This window comes from Pseudopipra pipra, chromosome 3, assembly GCF_036250125.1.
Source record: "Pseudopipra pipra isolate bDixPip1 chromosome 3, bDixPip1.hap1, whole genome shotgun sequence".
Taxonomy (NCBI): Eukaryota; Metazoa; Chordata; class Aves; order Passeriformes; family Pipridae; genus Pseudopipra; species Pseudopipra pipra.
In genome coordinates, this window is record NC_087551.1 from 22,014,263 (window position 1) to 22,036,658 (window position 22,396).

A 22,396-nucleotide genomic window follows, 5' to 3' on the forward strand; every position below is an offset into this window, starting at 1 on the left:
AATGCTGGCAGTGCTGTTCCCTGCTCAGGGAGCATCAGTGAAGCTTTAAACAGATCTGAAACAAAATTGCATAAATGGCATGTAAAGCCCTGTGCATACAAAGATACCTTCAGGGTTCTAATAAATTCATGAAACTTTTTAAAGTATGATTTCCTAGCAGGCAATCACTTTTAATTAACAGGATCACCTACAGCAACACATGTCCTTCAAAAACTTACATTATTTTTTCTTTTTGAATTTCAAAGTTTCTGTAGTAAAAGTTGAATAGCTGAGTAGCTTAACCTCAAAAGGATTGCAGGCTTTTATGACAGTTATAAACCACTGTGGTGCCTTCTTTATAAGAAGAAAAGATTCTTAACACAACAGAGAAAGAAGGAAATCTCTTTTTAGTCATAGCTAGAAGCAAGTATTTCCTCCAAAGGTCAGAAAACTTTTCCTCAGTTAAAGAATATTTTTAAGGACATTGCAGGCTACTTGTACAAGTAATCTCTGGTAATTTACTGTATGAATTAAAGGTATAATTTCCAATATTCATTATTTTATATATTTTGGCATTCTCTTTTATTTCTCTGAGCTCTCAGTACACAGTTTTGGTAAACACAGGGTTGAACTGGTGAAACTGGCCTCTATAATGAGCTTTACACAACAGAGAGCAATGGGAAGCTCATCTCTTTATCAAAAAAAATCGTACTAGTTTACTGAGCACATCTTTTAGGGCTGCATGTTTGAGGTAGTGCTTTCCACTTGCTTAGAAACACATTTCCGTGTTCCAAATCTGGCTGATCTTCTTCCCTGCAGATTTGAAGTGACAAAATATCTCATATTTTGAGTTCGAAAGAAAATAACAGGAAAAACATGGTAAAAATGTTGACAGATTTTAAAGGGCCAATACCCTCTCCAGTCCTCATTTACATGAATCAAGCCGTTGATATTGGTACCCGAGAAACTTGAGCAGGATTTGTATAAACTAATTTAGGAAGAAGGACAATAAGGGTATGTTATGCCTGGTTTGGTCCAGGAGGCTTTACAGGTTGTAATGGCTTGGATAGTATGTGTCCTTTAACAGTGACCAGTGACAAATTTATTTTCTTTCCTTGATTTTGCAGCTTTCTTCCAGGTGACCATCCATTTAGAACACAGGGAAAGCGGTAGAGGTTGAGTTTCTGTGTCTTGGCATAACAGTCAGCCTCATGTCAATGATATGGATGATATCTTGTATGAAAACCTTGGCACATTTTTCTCAGATGCATTTTCTGACTTGGAGAAGAACAGATATGGTAAAACTCTGGGAGTGGAGAGGGGAACAAGCACCCTTGGAGAATTTGAAAGTCTTACTCAAGAATTAGTTCTAAAGCACAGATGGACTTCTAAGAGGACCAAAAGAGTAAAAAGCCTGTTTATGGATCAAACAGCCTTTCTGGCTAAAAGGAGCAAGGCACTTTCACTGCACCTGTATTTGAAATGAATATATAAGGACAAATTCATGTGCCACACAGTACTGTTCGTGCTGTAAATGATTGTGCCGTGCACATACCAAGATGCTCATAATGCTAAGCCTCATTCGGGTGAATGTGCACCCTGTGCTTACACACAGGGGTATCTCTGCCATGGGTGTGAGCTCCCTTTCATGGTACACCAGCCAAGGGCAGGTTCAGCACATCCTCCTGACTTGGCACACTGCCTTCCACAATCTGCAGTGGAGTGTTTCAGCTCTTTATTGCTCCTCTTCAAATTCTCTCTCTTCAAGCAGCCCCTCTCAGCACTGATTATTCCTAAGGCTGCCTTCCCACCGGTGGCTGTCCCATTTCTTGTCTGGGGTTAGGCTCATCCTTCTTTCAAGCAGAAGCTTACAGGAGATGCAATGCCCCTGGGGTTTTGGGCAAGTCCTCTCTGTTTGCTTTCTACTTGTTGTCATCTCTTCTGTACATTAGACTGCCATCGGAGCAGTGGTTTGTTCTTCTTCCATCTGTACAGCACTCAATAAAGTGTGCTTTTGTCTTGGTGAAGGCCTCTAGTTTTTACAGAAGACCAAATACAAGAGATTTACTGTGAAGAATAAAGTAACATTTTTCTGTGTGGGGAATGTTAATGCTTTGTTGTTTGGAAATGCACATAAAACTTTACTCTGCAGTAATTACACACAAACAGTTAACTCTACTCACAATATTTCTGATCAGTTCCATTTTGCTTTATTTCTGTTGAAATTAATGAGGCCTTGTGTGCATCTATGCTGTCTGTCTTTCTGTACCACAAAAATTGTAACCCATGTCTGGTATACAGTGTGTGTATGTAGTTTGTATGTAGCGTTGACATGGATTACCGTATATTTTACTGTAGCCAGCAGCTGGATGATAAAGGACAACCACTGGACAATTAAAAAGCATTCAGAAGGACACAGCCACAGCAGAATCATCCATATATGCCAAAATAAATTAGCATCATGCAAAGTTAGGCAATGTTTAATTCATAGATTGTGCCTATATTTAACCATCTTATTATTTGTAATATAATCCACTCATTTATTGAAGGTTAATGCCAAGCTTTTCTTTAGTAGATGTGTCACAGGGCAGTGTAGTCCTTTTGATTTCCATCCACTAGTTGGACTGAATTTGCTATAAAATGCATATGCTTGTTGGTGAGTGCGCACATTCAAACCTACCTGTTGTAAGCAAAGTCAATAAAAACAGGGAGAATTCCCTAACCATTGTTGAGACACCTTCTGTCATCCCATTTTTCCTGGGAGAGACCATAGACACAGAAGAAATACTAATATTGGTTTATGAAAGAACAGTTTCACTGCCTTCACAAAGAGAACGTTGTTGATTTTGCAAAGGTACACGTAAGGGATAATGACTGAAGAGAAGGCAAATCACCAGTCACTTTGGGGGCACTCCACTAGATGGTGGAGGAAAGCCTCACAGGGCATCATAGAAAGAAATCCTTTGAAAATTATATGAAATGTGGGAAGATGATTGGGGAACAGAAAGAAAAGAATCAAAACAGCAGTTTTTGAGTGGAGACATGAAAAGGTGAATGTCCTGAGACTATATCTGGGAAATGATGCTTTTTCTGGTGCTGACATGATCAAAAATAGAGCTGACCTAATTGAATGGAGAATATGAATAGCTTAACCAGGTTGAACAGGGTAAATTAAACTGTTCTTCTGCAGAGAAGCTGCATTGGATTATGTAGAAATTTAATATATTTTTGACAGTGTTTTGAAGGACTGTGATTTGGAATTAGCGACAAGATTTTGAAGGAGAAGTGCTATCATATAGATCACTGTCTGGGGACATGGCTGGTGCCAATCATTTTGATACCTAAGCACAAGAGAGCCTGATTTTGAAAGGTGCTGTGTACATGCACACAGATCTTGTTCACTTCATGGGGAATTATTTTTTTCATGATCCTTGACACTTGAGAATCAGGCCCTTGGTTTCTGACCATTAAGGAACTACAATGTTACTGCAAATGGGGAAGGACAAATCATAAAATCTTACATATGGAGAAAAACACAAAGTATTTTTGGAAAAAACAGATGAGATGTTTTATTCTGAAGATAAAGCTCAACATTGTGGAGTTATCTTGGTAGCTGCACAGCTTACAAATGCAGAAGAGGAAAGGTACATCCGTAAAGCTGGCAAGTCAGTGTTGGTCTGACCAGTAACCTGTGTTTCTACATAGTCTGCCAGCATTAGGGAAGGTCTCAGAAGGAAAGGCTTCACTGGCATGTCAGACTTTTGACTCAGGGAAAGTCTGCACCCACCTCCTTTGTACGTTTGATTTCTGCCTCTCCCTCCTCTTTGTTGGCCATGTCTTCTAGCCTGTCTAATCTTACTGGGGCAAGTCAGATTCCCGGCTCCTAGGTTGTTCTTTGTGACTTTTCCTTAAGATGTCAGAGAGCAGTGCGTAGTAGGTGACATTACTGACAGAGTCAATGAATCTTGCAGATGATGGTCACAGTAGCAAAGGAGATCTCCTGCACACAGTGACTCTTCTCTGTGGTCACTCCATTTCCCTGATGATAACCTTCTGCAAGACAAAGTTTCTTCAACGGACAGAAGTGTGCAGAGCCAAGTGGGAGAGAGGATAGCTTTGGAAGAAGAGTATCTATTTCTAGATCAGGCTAGGAAATCAAGTGTGGGTTCTGGTACATGAAAGTTCCTTCTGGTCTGGAGCAAAAGTGTCAGAAAGGTAAGGAAAGGCTGGGAACAATCTTTCTGAGTTGGACTTAACTACGCTGGTCAGCTGGGCAATTTTAGAGAAAAAAGTGACTGGTACTTCCAGAAGAGGTAAAGCAGTTATTTGGTTTCCTTGGACAGAAAGAAAAGTGGGAGTGCTGGGAGACAGGTAGTTACTGAAACTGGGCCAGCGAGGACTGGATATCACCCTAACATCAGTCAACACCTACCCAGTGAATCTGTGATTGTCACTATCCCCTGGAGCTACAAGTGCTTCCCCCCTGCTTCTCAAAAGTACTTGTTAATACATACATGTCATTTGTATGGCATTTGTTTGTTCACTCTTAGTCTTGCAGTCAGCATGACTTCAGCTCTTCCATGAGGTTTTAATAACTGGAGACATCCATGTCTGTTGCAAGGTGAATGGAGTTAAGTTCTTCTTTCCTGTCAGTCTGAGAAGGCTGAGGTGTTGCAGCTCTGGTTGGCTTCTCCACTGTTAGGAGGGAAAAGGATGAGAAGACTTTCATGGAATCTCTCACTCTCAGATCATATTTCATTCTTATTTTCTTTTTGAGTAAAAAAAACAACACCAAAAAAGTCCTTCCTCCACAAACTGCCTGTGGTTGTCCCAGAGATTATCAACTATAGGTGCTATATTGTCGTGTGGAAAAAGGTTGTTGCATAGGTTTTAGGAGAAAGGTCAAACTCCACGTGTACTTATATTCCTATACAAACAACCACATAAATGTGCAAAATGGGTATAATAACCATATATATATATAAATGAGCTGAAACTTGCTTGCAGCTGTTTAAACTTGAAAACTATTGTGACAACACTGTGAAAGTACAGACCAGGGACTTTTTTTTTTCCCGAAAGACCAAGTGAAAGCATCCAGTCAAGGGTAACAAATACTGGGGATCTGCCTGGAAACACTGAGGGATGTCTATGATCTCTTCTAGTGGATACTTGGAGAAGATATGAGTAGAGCTATATTCCACCCAGCTCTGCTGTGTAACCTTGTTAATTCACTTCGCCTCTATGCTTCTCTTTCCAATGCCACTTTCTGCATATATTTTTTATTTTTATTGCTAGTCCTTTGAATGAGAGACCATCTATTACCTTGAGTTGCTACAGTAGCTAGAAAAACTGGGACATAACCCCACTTGCAGCTTCCTGTGTTGCTAGAAACTTTCATGTCAACAAATTTCTGAAGGCTGGAAAAAAACCAGCTTTTCTGACTGCAAGTGGAACTACCCTTAAAACTCAGAACAGCAAAACAAGTTTTGGGTACTTTTCTGCCCATATTTTTAAATAAACTTAAATTTAGATAAAAATAGGCTTTTTTTACTCCTGCTGATTTTTGTGAAGCTGGAACACAGTGGGTCATGTTTTTGCCAATTATATGGGTGCAATCCACATCCATTTAATCTCCATTGATTTTACTTGTTATGACTTTATGTCTGTAGGTTGCAAATCATTTATCCTTGAGCTTGGTACTTAGACATAGACAAAGCTGCAATTCCCTTTCCCTTGGGAATTAGCTGGTAAGAAGTAAGTTAGTGTCCATCCACCATGAGACAGAGCCTGACCCAGTGTGTTTAAAGTGAATAGATGAAGCAAGTAGTTCTGGGCCACAACATGGAACATATTTATTGCTTTCTGTTGACTAATGACTTGACCTGCTGTCACAGGTTATGTTGTTTTGAAGTAGATGCTGAGTTTTGGTTGGCCCCAGATAGAGAACCTGAAAAAAAGTGTCTCTTTAAGGGAAAAACAATTTTCTTAGATTTTACTTTATCCTGATTTAAGATGGATTGCATGTTACCTACCTCAGAGCAGGGATACTGTAATTAGGAAAATAGATTTCAGTCTGACAGTTGATGCAGGTGGAGGAAAGTAATAGTGGAATGAAGGTGGGAACAAAGTTCCCTTTTACAAATTCTGACACAAAGAAAAAAAAGATACCAATAGCTTTAGGGCAGGATACATTTCTAATCAGGATTTAAATCCTGAATGAGTGAATGCTAATGAATTATTACTCCTTTCCTATACTAATTAATAGAGTGTTTCACAACACCCTCTAAAGAGCCCAGCTAGAACACTGTTGTGCCGAACATGGTTTGTATGGTTTTCTGCTATCTTGGTTATCTCACTGTTTTGTAAGGACAACAGCTTTTTGATACTTGGACATCAAAGTGCTTGGAAACAGCTGAAATTTGTTGTTACCTCGGCAGACCAGCTGGTTCTGAGGAGAATGGTGCTCAGTCTTAACTTATAGTCATCTTATTTTTCTGGTTCATCTGAAAGTTACTTTAATGTTTAACTTACTTGATTTAATGCTCACAAGAAACAGAAATGGAAAAAATCTGGTAGAAGAGAACTAAGGAATTGAGGACAGGAATGATTCAGGAATGTTTTTAAGTAACAGGAGGCTGCCTCTTCTCTAAAGATGCCTCACTGTAGCAAGGAAAAATACTGTGAATTGTATTTTAATTTCTACTTGGTTTTGCATGGCTGAGAGCCTGGGTATTTAAACTGATGTAGGGAAAAAAGGCTGTGGCATGCATGCAAGTATCAACCACAATGTAGCTGAGCAGCAGTAAAGCTAGTGCATGAATTAAAGAACATATAAAAGGAAATAAAAGGATCTGCCTAGAGATCAAATGTGGCATTTCTACAGAACCTTATTCAAAATGGATACAAATGCATCAGTTCCTCAGAATTATAGGTGAATCAAAGGAAAATTACATCCAGAAAGATAAAGCAATCAACCAGCAGCCTTACCATGTGAGAGGCAGAGATGCAACTTTGAAGCTTCCCGTATGGCTTGCCAAAGAGCCAGATGTTGCAGGTGGAACAATGTCCTTTCTGGCTTAGCATCTGGTTCCTGTCGTTCTGATCCATAGAAAAAGGAGATGCGGAAGGATGTGGTAAAAATCGTTTTATAACTTCATTTAAGAAAAGAGTGTTTGCTATTGCTTTTGTGACAAAATCATGTCTGAAATGAGCATTTTCCTTCAGAAGTGGAGGCTATTACAGACAAATTAATATGGGATCTTCACCTTTCAATGCAATGTGCTTAATTTTTTTGGATCTTGAACAATTAATTTTTTGGCCAATAAGAGGTTATGTAGCCCCAAAGGGTAACATAACCCAGAGAAATCATCCTGTTTCACATTTGAGGAGAAGTGTTAACTATTTGTCAGAGCAAGGATTTGGGATTTATATACCCTTGGTTCCATCCTTGACCCTGTCACTCTCACAGGCATTTTGCAGCCTGCATGTACTCTAGGTTATCCTCACCTCTTTAAACATATAATGGCGATCATCTCTCCTAGACATGTGGATAAAATAATACCAATCTATAAAAGATCTTGAGATTTTTTTTTTTCAGGTGTGAAATAAGTTCAGATTTTGGCCTTCCACAATCTTGGTAATTCCTGCTTAGTCTTTACTGGTATTTCAGTTTTCCTTGAACAAGATGTGTCACCCAGATATATCAAAATAGAAAGCCAACCACATCAGTTGTTCTTCCTTCCTTCCTCTCTCATCCTCTGTTTTCCTCTCTGTGCATAGTCTATCTCCAACAGGAAGAAAGATGCAGTTGCTACTGTACTAGGGTACTATAAAACATAACTTGAAGAATTGATTACAATGATTCTCCTTCAATTTACTTCCTTTATAATGAAGCCTCATTGGTATTAATTAGGGTACTTTGGTTGTGTGCTAATTTATATTGATTGGTTAATCTGTGTTTTTCTCTTACTTGAATACAGTCCACCACCAATGCTGAGTTTGCAGCATGTGAGAATGGTAATGCTGCTACTGCTGTTTCAAAAAAAAAAGCCTGTAGATTTAGGATGTAATGTCAGGTTAAACAAGAGGACATTGCTAAGCAGATCACAAGGCAAATGACAGGAAATATGAGTACAAATGAGTTGATCACTCTGTCAGAATCCAATTTTATGTTGTTGCTGGATCCTTGTGATAGTTTACCATGAAGGACAGAAGGCACATTTCTTAGTGGCTTGGGTTTTTTTTCATGATGCACCATACATCAGGCCAACAGCAAAGTTTGCAGCAAAGTTTGAGGTCAGTTTTACTATTTTAAATCTAAAAATGTTTTGTATTACTCCAGAAGTCGTAAAAAATAATATTGCTCCAAACATCCCCTATGACCACTGGAAAGGGGCTCATGAAACTCCATATATGCAGCCCTGTAGGCAGTGTCACATAAGATATGATATGACATGGTAACATAACAGACACTGACAGGTTATCCAACTGCTTCCAGCAAGAAGGCAAGTATCTTAGTACTGCTGGCACATCATTATAGAAATTACCAGTGAGCTATTGTCTACTGCAGGTTTCAGAAGGTGCCTTTGGGGAGAGGAATGGGGTTTCTGAGAGGAGTCAGTTTGTGAGAGCAGATCCCACTGTAACTGGGCCACCAAACAGAGATTAGCAATCAATTAACGTGTAACAGTGAGAAAGCTGGTGGCTAGGAGAATCCACAGTGATGCTTGTGCAAAACCTTGAAAGGATTTCCTCTTATTATTTTCACATCATGATCACCAAAATCAGACTGATATTCTACAAGAGGACTCTTTAATGTTTGTTATAATTTCTGAAAGCAATTATTGCAGTTTACATCTGACCTTCTGGCCTTCACAGCTAAAAACAGGTGATGTCCAAGGCTTCTGTCAGTCTGGGTGCTTTGATTATGTTAATGCAATCAACTTCCTTGCTTTCTCCTGTGTCTCCAAGGCCAGAGCTTTCTGCTTCCCTTTTTCCACCAAATAAAAATGTTTGTGACTCTATTCCTCTGTGTTTGTACCCTATAGTTATAAAAAAATTTTCCTGGACTTGGCCTCAGGTCATGAGATGAGCCTGCCCAAAAATTTCACATCCAAATTTTTCCTCCCAATTGGAGTAAGTATTTGTCTCTAATGTGTAATCTGTTTTTCAGGGAGTGAAAACTTAAGTCAAAGGCAATGTACACATTCCTCCATTTCAAAATCATACAGCACTGTATTTGACATCAGTATTACTCATGAATTTCAACACTCTGAGAAATTATTTGTACATATCATTTATAAAAACGTTTGCTCCAATTAACAATCTCATTATAGATGAGTTCTTGTGTGTTTGTGTGTGTGGTTTGTGTTTTTTTTTCCCTGAAAGCAGTTTGTTGATATCATCTTGCCCGATTTTTCAATGTGGCATGTAAAGATTAAATTAAAACTTGGTGCAGAATTCTTTCTGGGTCATATGCCAGTCTGGCTTAGTAAAGCTTATTATTTATCAAGAAACTTCTACAACTGCTAAGATAGAGAAGTGGTGGGAAACTGCAGCTGTGTATTAGTATTTTATAGAAAAAAGAAAAGGGCAGTTATGCTTTTCTGTTGAGGAATTCATTCTATTTTAGTGTTAAGAGAGCTGCATATTTTGCTGCCTTCTGGCTCTGCATACTTTCCTTTTCCCACGTGCCAGACACTCACTCACTTTGTGTTTCTTTAACCCCTTTCCATCCTGCAACTTGCCTCACATCTCCCACCGTGCCAGAGCTTCTGCATGTACCCCATTCCTCAGCTTCCCCAGTCTGCAGCACTCCCTTCTTATTATACCAGGAGCTTATAGTAGTGAATAAAACAGGGCTGGATACGGGTGCGACCACTCGTACATGACTATCTGTATTGTTCAACTGTCAACAGGCTTCTTGGTGCATTTTTCGCTGACATCCACTAGCACTCTCCCAGACAGTGCCATAGTTCCCTGGCATTAGCCAGGGATTATTCCCAGAAGGCAACTTGAATGCAGCCACCCTGTTTGGGGGAAAGCAAATTGATGTATGCGGGTACCAGCCATTTCGTTCCACTTGACCTCTGAACAGAGAAACATCCAGGGCCTGTTTTATTTGGTCACACTGATACAGCATGTGTGACCATTCGTCCTCCCTCCATTCCCAGACCTGCTATGCTATTTTGAAGGCCTCATGTGCCTCTCCACTATGCTATTTAGTGCTGTATTTTCACAAATATCTGTTTTAGGCTGCATTATTAATACTTCTGAGTGCTCAAAAATCATAAGATGCTGCAGCACAGAGAATCATGTCATTGGCTTAAATATTGGAAGATTAAAAATAATACCTTTTAGACTCCTTTTATTACCTCTGAGGGATTTTTTGGCAGGAGAGGAAAGGTTTTAGGACATATTCTGGTCATGCTTCCAAGCTTTCCTCTGCATCATTGATGGAAATTACCTTTTTATTATTAAATGAGAGTAGAGATTCTCAGCAAATCATATGATCCCAGGAGTAGGGGCTTTAACACTGATACAGTTGGCAGCAATAATTCAGAATAGGGGGATATCATTAGCGTTATCTCTGATCTTCCAGTTGTCAGAGCTAGGTGGAGGGGATCTTGGCCCTGAAGTTAACTTTACCCAGAACTCCCAGGAATGTACCACCATAAACACAAGTTTAGGCTGTGTTTTCATGGCACAGTCCAACACTATGTAGAGAAACTGCATTTTGTCAATTAGAGCGAGTTTGAGTATCTTCATATGGCACTATATTTGTTCACTGTAGATATACTCATTACCTTCTTTCAGCCTCTGCCAGAGTTTTCGTTGTGTGTGATAATGAAGGGGTCCCTTTGTTCCATGTTTGCTGCTGCTGCAGAGGGTAATGGACCGTGTTCAGGCAAGTCTGCTGCACTGACCTCCAGTGCAACTCCTAACATACTTAAAAAATTAATGGCCAAATCCATTTAAACATCAAAGCATTGATTTGGGACCTTAAACTTTATGCTCCTGTTTGAAAATTTAAAACTTTTGTGCAGGAGTTAAGAAACAATATGGTTGCATTTGTGCTTTTATTAATGGACACTGAAATATTTTTCCCATTTGTTTATCATCAGAGAGAATCCACATAATTGATTTCAAAGCTCAGAAGCACAGTTTCTCACCCATGTGAATGGTCCAACCATAAAACTTGATATTGAAAACAGAAAAGAATTACTGGATGTTGATCTTATCAAATACACTCTAGAAAACAAAGAAAACTGTTCAGTTAGACATATGAAGTTTGACACCTGTTATCTGGAAAACACCACACATAAACACATTTATAGACACAAATAAAAGGAAATCAGCAGTAAGCAGAGAGTAACACCTTTCTCTCTTCAGATAAATGGTTCCATCTGAGCTATAGCAGCTTACTGAACCATGAAGTTAGTGAAGCAGTGCACATAATTCATGTTTCAGGCCATTAGAATGAATTGAGTCTCCACAACTTTATAGAAACATCATCTCTTTAGCTCCATTTAAGCTATTTGCTCAACCTCAGTGAATGTAAACAAGAACTCCAGTAAACAGCATTTTCTTAAAAGCAATAAATACTCTCACAGTCTTAATTTTAGTGATGGTTTCTTAAATGATATTTTTGGGTCTTGGGAGAATGTAAATGTCATGAAATGCAGAAAGGACAACTGCAAAAATCAACACAGCAAGTAATGACAAACAATGGCATCCTCTTACAGGGAGTGGGCTAAATCATCAGACTTTCAGAAAAAGTGGACCTTGCACTCCCACCAGGAATTTCTACCTCTTCTTCAGAAACAGAAGCATAACTTTATCATAGGAGAGTTCAGGCTCTTATCTGGACTCTTAAAAAAATGTATAAACCTCCTAGCTCATTTTGGTGGATGAGAGGTCATCCCCATCAGTGAGCTCGTTTAGATGCTGGGCTTCTTCATCCTGACTCCAGGATTATTTCTTACTTAGACTACAGTGCTGGTCACTTTTGTATATTTACAGACTGTAGCCACAGCTCTTCCTGTTGCACTATAAATGATAATTAGGCTTTCATTTTGCCACATTTTTCACAAGGGCTTCCAAATCTTGTGCCAAGATTTTCCTTAAGGCTATCCCTGGTGAGAAATTTGGTGAAGAACAGTAATATCAAGATTGGTTTGGGTTTTTTTAAAATATTCTCATGGCTGTGCAGTATACAGGTGGCACTGACGAGTGTGCAGAGCTCTCATGGTGTTTGTAGGGTCATGTTAGAGGGGGTAGCCAACACTGTCATAGCACGGGCTAGCGGCAAGAGCAGCAGAGTAAGACTTTTTAAGGGTTTCATTCTGTTTTCTCAAGGATTTGCTGATGTAGGCAAAAATACTTGTCCCCTGAGTGTCGGTTTGCCTGTATGCAAAAGACTTGTCTCATGAGGTGTCAAAAATTAAACCTGTTTACAGACACTTGCAGGAGCCTGAGAAGGAAGATGCTAGAGAAGTGTGAGTATTCATTACACTGTGCTAGCTGGCTGTGTTCTATAGAAGTGGCATCACCCTCTAAGAATAGATCGTTCAAAGTTACCTTGGAATTACCAAACAGCAGGAGATATTTACCGCACAATTTCATTAAGAACTGCGAGTGTGAGTCTGGCATGTGGGATGATGTAGTGAAAGCCTGCATGGTCCCCCACGGCATGAGAAATAAATGCCTTAGCCTAAAATTGTGACTTCAGATTAAAGTGTCACATGCAGTTATTTGGTTTCAAAAGTTACTCAGAATGAAAACACATTTATTAGAGTAAGTGCAATCTATATCTGATAAATGGGAACACATCTGGTCCATATCCCTGATACAAACCCCTCAGTATTAATTATATTGATGGTTAAAGCTGAGGAGTGAGTTGAACATTATTTATAGTGATCTTTGCTAAGTAAATAATTTTAAAAATGGCTTTCTAAATGTAACGTTTCCCTTTTAAGAAGCCCTACAGAATTAAAGAGGCTTTACAATGGAACATGAAACATATTGCAGAGGGAGAGACAGAAGCTTGCTTGATTAATGCGCACGATTATCAGCAATGCAAATCACTTTCACTTATTAAGTCTTGTTTAATATCCTAATGAAGGCTTCCTGAGCAGATTTGATAATTCCAGAGAAAGTGACTGTGAACTAATGCCCTTTCAACATGTTGAGAATGAGCAGTGCTATAAAGAAAACCTCATTTAATATAATTCCCACCAAATGTGGTATCCTTTTCTAGACTCCTACCTCACAGCAGGAGACAATTAACCTTTTCAGTGCCAGAAGTGATTCCAACATGTTCCAGCTGTGAAGGCCAGCAGGTCAGGCATGAATGAAGTTTACCTTCCACTTTTGGTCTGAAAAACCACAATTATGCAAACATATCAAGAAAGCCCTGAGCAGCTCTGGGCTTTCACATGGATTCAGTCAGCACGTGGAAATGTGTTTCTTACCTTAGAGAGGGGACTGCATCACTGTGCCTCTTGCAGGGAATCCTGTGGATTGCTCAAAATAATTTAAAACAGGTCTTTCTGAATACACTGCAATGACTCAGAAGATTCCCTTGCTAAATATCCAGGTAATTAAACTCTTGTTGTTCTTAAGCCTGTAACAGTCAAATTGTTGGAATCATGATGGTCTAATGATAGGGGAGAGTCAAGGTGTGTTGTGGGAGGTAATGCCTTTTTCCATACACAGCCTCACCTCTAAATTTGGAAGTTGTGGGAAGCGATGGAAAATGGAACATTTTCCCTTTTCCTCCTTTGACCCTGTCCACACAACATATGACTTAACATTACAGGATTTTTCCAGAGCTGGGATGGTCATACCTGTGCGCAGAGAAACAAGCCATCAATGCAGTGGGTTGGAAAACCCTTTCTTTACCTATGATGGGAGATGGGAGCCCCCACGTTCAATTCCAGAGCTATAAGCTTTGCCTTAAACCATGGCCTTTCTCAGACAGAGCTGCAATTCAGTCCTTTGCAGTTTCAGAGATTTACAGATTGACCCTTTAATTTAAAAGAACAAAACCAATGTCAAAGATATAAAGAAAGAGCTTTGATGAAAAAAAAGCGATTTCAACTTGTGCTTATCTGGAGATTTTCTAGGAAAAACAAGACTCATGGTTAGATTTGTTTTTAAAACAACCAGTCCCTTGGGAAGGAAGCACCTGAGGGGGAGAAATTGAAAGGCAGCAAACCCTTAAGAATTTTGTGAACATTTTTATTAGATTGGTATTAGGGCAAGGAATATGGATTGGACTGTGCATTTGTAGACATTGTCGGGAAACAAATTTTCTAATCCTCATGCTCATATAGGACAGGCTTTTAATACAGATTCATAATAAATGCAATTTGGTGGTACACATCTCCCATATGACTGAGATCTGTCATACAAAATCAGACTGTAGGATTGGATTTGTATCTTTATTTCTGTGTATAATGAATTGAGAACAGCATTTCAGATAACTATAGGTGACATGATGGGTATAATCACATTTCAGCTGGTAATATAGTAACAGAAGTAAAAATAAGGATACTTTAAGAGCTTGCTTTGTTAAAAATAAAAGGCATCCAGGTTGTATCAGTGTCAAAGTGAGCAGGCTTTTACATACCTTCTAAAACTACGTAAAAGCAAATTAATTGTTATTAATATCCATCAATGAACCTTTCACAAGGAAAGCATTTCAGTATGCATGTGTATCACTGTTTAATTTAAACATAGAAAGTAGTTGAGACTGAAAAGCCCACGTGTGCTACAAGAGTGAAGAAAATGTATATATGTTGTTGACTTTCAGATATCAGCTGAGGTAGATTGTTCAGTCAAAAAAATATTATACATATGTTTGTTGCTGTATATGCTGGTGACATTGGAGTCCTGTGTTCACATGAGAGAACTTTGTGGTTTGGAATTCCTCAAGACTTCAGCCAGAACAAATGACACTTAAAAAAATTATCTAATATTAGGTCAAAGGAGAGGTGTTGCTCCAAGTCCTCTTGTCATATAAATGAAAATAAAACATTTATTTAGATCAAAAAGTATTAGATACTTCAGTCAGATTTGCTTCAAAGAGTGAGAAACAGATGTTTTTTCCTTTTTTCTTTGATAAGTCAGTATCTCAAAACAAAGAGATGTCAACATTTTTTTTTTTCATGAGAAATAAGAAAAGATGATATCCAGGCCAGTTCTTAGCCCTTGAAAAATATTACTAGAAAAAGTAAGTATTACTAGAAAAGTAAAAATGTTATTTTCACAGCCTACCTCTTGAAAACTTTCATGCAACATTCTCTCATTCACTCATTCTCCAGAAAGAGAATGAGAATAGCCATAGAGATATGCACAACATAGGGGTCAAAAAGGTGTAATTGGAACAGTAGAGGGGAAACGAAGCTGAGGAATGGAAGACTACATTTGGGGTCATATCATACCTACTAGTGTTATTCAGTTCCTAGATAATAGGCGTAAGGACATGTATTGCTAATTCTCATTAGCAGCTGGCCCTGAGACTGTAACTGTCCCTCTCTGTTATTGACAATTTCTTGTCTTTGTAACCTCTGTGTCACTGTAGTATAATTGGCTTGAGTTCAAGGTGGGCTGCAGGTTTTATGATAGATACATATATATCCCAAAACATCTTTCCCCCTTCCTTGGGACCATCTGGCTGCTGAATCCAGCCTCTTTGGAGCTCCTGGGAGTTAAGGTCCCTAAAACTAGTAGCATGTTATTTTAGCATCGTGCCTCTTTCACAAGTGGTGTGGCCACATCTGAGTCGATTGTAGTGTGGGCTGACAACTCTTTTGGTTTTGGTGAAGTTGTTGACAGACTGTGCAGCAATTATCTGGAGGGCATGGCCAGGTCTGCTTTAGGGAACTACTGTGTAGATTGTGTGCTTCATCTAACCCAAGTGTTCAACAGTTTTGTTCCAAGTGGGGACAGTCACATATGAAATGTGTTCACTTTTAGTGGTTGTTCTATAAATTAACCATACATCTTGAAAGGAATAGAGGCATGAGGGAGCACTTCCTACCCGCTGAATTGTTTCTCCAATATCACCATTTAATAATGTTCTTACACCAACATCTCATTTTTGGAGGCAGTCCTGCCTAGATGGGTTTTCTCTCTCTTTTCCTTGTTCTTTGCCTTCCTCCTAGAGGCACAAGAATGCATTTCCCTCTTAGCTGATATCCTTTGCATGGTGTGCATAATAAAAAAGGCTGTCTGAAAGAGGTATCTGTTTCCTAGCCCAAGGCATTTAACATGCGTAAACATCACAGAAAACTACACCTTCAGTGTGTAAAGGTATTTAGTACCCCCTGCCAACAGTCATAAGTGAGCAAGTGAAACACAATGTTGAAAAATATCCTAATTTTATGTTCCACAAAGCTACAAAATAATAAACTCCCCTCCCCGTTTCTAATGAATTCCACTTAATCATTAAATAATAGTTTCCTTTAGAAGTAGCAAATTGTAGCTATAGCTATGTTTAATAAACAGGTTGTTGAGTGATTTAAAAGTATTGATGGCCACCGGTCTACTTCCAAAGCAGCCCTGCTGCAGAAATTACTGTTGGAACTGACATCCATCCCTATTACACAGGAAGAGAGGCCTTGAGCTAAGGAACAATTACCCGTTTAGCTAGAGAGGTGTTTGCTCTCTGTCCAGATTAAGGCAGTTCTGGGATGTTGCAGAGAAATCACCAGTAGTCCTGTACATATTGGGTTAATAAAAAAAAGAAAGGAGTCTCCATGGATACTAATCCACCATCTCCTATCATCCTAACCATGCCGTTCTTTTCTTTCTTTCTTACCTTAATGAATATGATGTATTTCTGCACATTTTCAGTTCAGCAACTTTGTGTTTTAAAGTTCCCAAACAGGTGAACCCACTTTGTTGTCCAGCAGAGACTGACTGTTCTTGGTGGTCTTGTCCTCTTATAGTATGAACTCCTACAAGCATCTCCCTCCTGGACAGCTGTTATTAACCATGGATATTTAGAAAGACTTTGCACTAGTCACTAGTATTTGCAAATTAAGATCTCATCTAATTCCCGGAAAAACAGAGTAAAACACTGGTTGGTTTGAAGTAAATGTACCCTTGATCTTGGAGTACCCAAGATTGTATAATGGCTGTTTATAAATATGTGCATTTATTGTTGGTAATTCCAGCCTATTTGCTACTGAGGCTGAAATAAATCAGTGATGAAGCACTAGATGATAATGATATGTATACACACAGACAAACTAATTTTCAGAGATTAAAGAAGAGTAAATTTCCTAGATGAACTGTAAATTTCACCCACCTGTGGAGTGTGTAAATATAGATATTGGGTGGGAAGCAGGTTTTATTTTGCTACTGACATGATGTAATGATGAACTCTGACATGTTGCTGACTGTGGTTACTTGATAAGTGTAAGATGTGAAAAGCCAGCAATAACACTAGATGGTATCAGATCTCTAAAATAATATGTGTTTGAAGGTGCTGGGTATAAATATGGCATTACAAAAATAAAAACAGACAAAAGTATAGTTCATTCATGGAGGGAAAGAAACATCAGAGGAAACAGATCTTTCTTTTTCTGCAGATTTTTAACAAGGAAATCGAGCACTAAAAAGCAACAACTTTAAAATAATGCTTAGTGTTCTGGTAACACCAAGTGATGTTTTGCCAGAATTTTAATAGGAAAATCATCTGAAAAGTGCTCATCCTTAACTGCTGAATCTTGTGATGCCGCCTGAGTAAGACCATTGTCTCCCCATCTCTGCCTCACAGATTAGCAATTACTTGTCCTCCTTCCTTACCTCCCACTGCTTTTGCTGCTACTGCCTGTGGTACAGCCACCATCTACAATCAAGCTAGGGCTGCTCTTAAACAGAGAGTGGTGTTGGACAGGACTCACTCACATCTCTTGGTTCTGAAGGGATGTGAAAAAAAAAATGGTAAAAATTTATTAACAAAAAAAATAATAATTTTTTTAACTTGTTTTACTGTATTTTACCTTGAATCATCAGACTACATGCATATTGCTCTTATTGCTACAAGTCAGTAAAGTCTTATTGGGCCAAATCCCTCCTGATCACTTATTTAACCAGTTGTCTAGAGAGTGTGTTTGATCATCTCAGATCATTCTGGCCAAGATTCCTGCAGATGTGCTGATGTGTTCCCTGTCTTCTGCTGTCATCTGGATGTCTAGTGAGAGAATTTTCCAGTTCTTTCTGACTTTGAGTGGAGCAGCATGTTAATTTCTGCGTTATGTTCCAGAGTTTCAACTTCTTCCACTGGAGTAAGTCATCATATTCAGGATTTATTTGCTCAAAAAATCCAGATTTCTTTATTCTCAAAAATGTGTGAAGTGACTTAACACTTCAGACCCAGAGCAGAAGGAATATAGAAGGTTCCTCCATCAAGAGACCGCATTATGCAGAGAAGTGAAACTGGGTCAAATTTATGGGCACTGTAAGTTTGAGCAGTTTCTTTGAAGTAAAAGGACTTAGGTCAATTAACACCAGCTAAGGATCTGCTTTGCTGAATTCCTGGTGAGTGCAAGGGGGCTGCCTAATGAGACTCAGAAGAGAAGGAAGTGTGAAGGAAGGGATCTAAATAAATGGTGGACAACCCATCTACTCTGCTTAAAATTGTTCTACCTGAGGGTGCAGTTGTTAAGGTCAGGAACAGGACAAACAGGTTATATCACAAATGCTTCTGGCTTGGGGAATCATAGGGAAGAACTGTGGGCTTCCCATCTCCATTGTCCCCTCAAGCTGCCTTTGCCCCAGTTATAGTTCTGGAAGTGCCTCTTATTTCTTACAAGCAATGCCTGTGCTTGGTCCTGCCCTTACTTGCATTGCTTCAGCTAGAAAGGGGCATGAACATTTCCATCTCTCCTCAGCTCCACTAGTTTTGCTCTCCCAAAGGCAAAACCACAGGAGTACAAGGGAGCGTAGATGCTGTGTGGGCTCTAGTAGGTCAGGCCACAATGTTTGGTGGTAAACATTACAGAGATCTATCTGACATCTTAAAGAATATCCTGCCTATCACAAAGTGCTTGGTATTCTCTGGAAAAGGAGTTCTCTTAAAAAGCTTCTGCTTAAGCACCCAAGCGCAGAAGGAATTTCTAAAGGGCTGACCTCCTTGTCTTGTGCTGGTGTGAACAAATGCTTCTGGAGCTCAGCTGGGCAGTGTTGGGAAGCCCTCCACACAGGAAGCTCGACACAGAAGCAAAGGCTGAACAGGTGAGTAATAAAAAACAAGGCAAGCCCACGTGCCTTGAAAATAGTTGTACAAAAAGGCTACGGCCATTACCAGAGCTTTTGCATTAAAGTTACCTTCCCCAAATCAGAGACCTGGTTCAGGATTCTCTGAACAATTACCTGTAGTATGGACACAGAAGGGAATAGAAAAGGGATAGTTCCCATATCGAATGCCATCTTGTTGCTTTGACCAGTCACCTTTTAAATATTTATGTTTTATTTTTATCTGCGTATTAGTGAGACATTATTTGTGCACAGGCTGTTAAAAACAGTTCTAAGGGAAACACACTTCCAGCTGGTTTCCTCCTGTTTTCCATCTGCTGTGTGTATGTGTCTTTGGAGGCATTTAACTGTTTCTTGTCATGGTAATTGGTATTTTTTCAGTAGTGAAGGTGGGAGGGGTGGAGGAGAGAAACCCTAAGGCATCTGTGTTTGTGCTCAGTTGATCTAAAAGAGATTATACTGATTTTTTTCTTTATAAACATTATATGCTTTAAAAAACATGGGGTGGGACAGTAGAAGGGTATCAAACATCAGGTAACATTTTTTTAAGAGTTAACTTCTCTAAATTGTATCTTTGTATTCTTCTATTTATGCATCGCTACTCTTTCCCCATTTAATCTTAAATATGTAAATCCTCAATTTATCTGGAATTACTTAGTGAAAGGCTGATGTGTGAGTGTGGCAGATTATAATATTCCATCGCCACCCCTGATCCTCTTTACCTCTTATTCTTTTCATAGCAGATCAAAAAAAGCTGTATGCGTGCCACAAGAATATATTATTTTAAGAGACTTGGACTTAGAAATTGATTTCCTTGATGAGAAAAGGAAAAGTCTCCTTCTGACCTGAAGGGTCACTTCATAATCCTGTCACTCTACATCAAAAAGCTTTTTTTTTTTTTTCTTTTAGTGGAAGATGAGAATATTTCTGAAAAGGAATTAATTTTTCAGATACAGTGAAAACGATGACTTAAAGAGACTTAGCAGATGATAGAGGGCTGTCCTATTCAGAATACATCTCCTGTGATTAGAACAAGCTCTGAATATATTTTAGGGTCAGGCAGTTTTAGATGGAGATTGGGATTTGTACTTTGGGATGAAACTGATCTTATATTTTTATCGAAGTACTTAAGGTTTAAGCTGTAGTCTTCCCTTTTTTTGCAAAGGGATTTCACCGGTTTTTATAATGGGGATTGGTGGAGGCAGCCAATAATTTCTATGTATGGATTTTAGTTAATAGGATGTTTGAAATGAAATGACTTTCAGCATCAATAATTAGGTACAGCTAATAATACTTTTTTTCATAGTACTTTTCTTAGCAAAAAGCACCTGATATCAATGTAGACTTTCATAATCTATTTTATTTATGTATTTATGTAACATCTATTTATGCTTTGCTTATATATTTATGTAATTGCTGAATATCTCTTAAGGAAATTCCCTTAAACTATATGCTTAAAAAACAGCACTCCCAAATTTAGTTATGGATTAATAATATGCTGCTGATGCATGTGTGAACAATACACACAGGTATATGTATATACTTTTCTGATCATGTGTGGAGATGTGAAATGCTGGCTTTATAGACATATTTTTAAAAAAAAAACCATCAGAGATACATATATGACACATCATTTAAGTTTATAATAGAAAACATAATATGCAATAATATATAATTTAATATTTAGTAACTATATTTTAATGTCTATATTATTAGTGTAACTATTAATTATACAAATTAATTATATTTTGTATATATATGTAACCACTTGATAATTATATAATAGGAGTAGTCAAAAGCTATGAACAAGAGGCTCAAAACATTTTAAACAGCTTAAAAGCTTTTGTGCAGGTGCACTATTAAAACAAAAGGTCACTGTTCTGAAGACCGTGGAATTACAATTTGTCTATAGTGGTATAATTATTGTATGATACTGCGTATGTTTAACATAACTTATATAAATAGAAATGCAAATTCCCTTTCTGCAGATAAACTGGTTATTATCTGGACTGCCTGTTATTTATTCTAAGTGCTGATCTGAAGGCAGCAGCAAAATATTGCCCACTGGTAAAACTGCTCTTGTGATAACAACAGTAGGTCCTAAAGCAAAAATCATTATTGAATAAAAAAAGATGGTTTTTAATTTAAGAGCTATTCTATCAGAAGAATTTTCCTAGTTTTGCTTTTGTTTTTACAAAACTAATAGTTTATGAATATTTAGTGGAGGTTGCTAGCTTGTGTTACTGACTGCATTTGAAGATCGACAGAGAGCTATATCTCATTTAGGAGATGCAAACCCAAAGTAAATCCGTGGCATGAGCTCACACTGGTGATTCTGTGCAAGTCTGGCCTCCGAATGCTGATGATAGCTTCAAATTGTAACCAGAGGATCCCGACTGCTAACTTGGGTTGAATTGAAAAGCAGGGTTTTAGTCTAATAATCTAGTTTGGGTCTGATACTCCCGTGGGAATCTGGCCGGAGGAGATGATACTTTTAATCACGTTCAGTGTGTTCAAGGTAATGGAGGTCTGTGAGGATTTTGGAAGTGTGGTAAAAGCCCTAATTTGAATCTAAGGACTGCATATATATCTAAACCAGATAATATAGCCTTTACTAACAAGGAGAATTTGCATTACTTACATTTTCTGAACCTTAAAAATATAACTGGAAATCTCAGAGTAATAAGTACAACTAAAATGGAGGGAAGTTGTGAGCTCCCCCAAGGCAAAACAGGAAACAGGAAAAATGATACTTTCACCCAGAGAAACATCAAAGTTGGACATGCCCAAGTACCTGCTGGGAGAAAGAAGCAGGAGTCCAGGAGCAGTTTTCTACTCTCAGCCACGTCCTATGGACCTTTTCAAAGGGCAGAGCTGTGTCTGCTTAGTGGAGGGGGGAAAAGAAAAATCCAAGGGTGAAAACTGTTTGCTCTTCTACCCTAGGATAAATTCAGGGAGTTCCGAGTTGCTTGTTTCTATGCATTCACTTGCAGTTATTTTTCATTTCACAAATGTTTGGTGTAGTATGATTTGAAGTACTTGCATAGGCTGGGATATGGCCCCTTTCCCCCTTGCTGGAGCCCCCCACCTCAGGGCTTCTTTATTCAGGATGTCAGAGCGCACCCATCACCATGGCACTCACATGCCC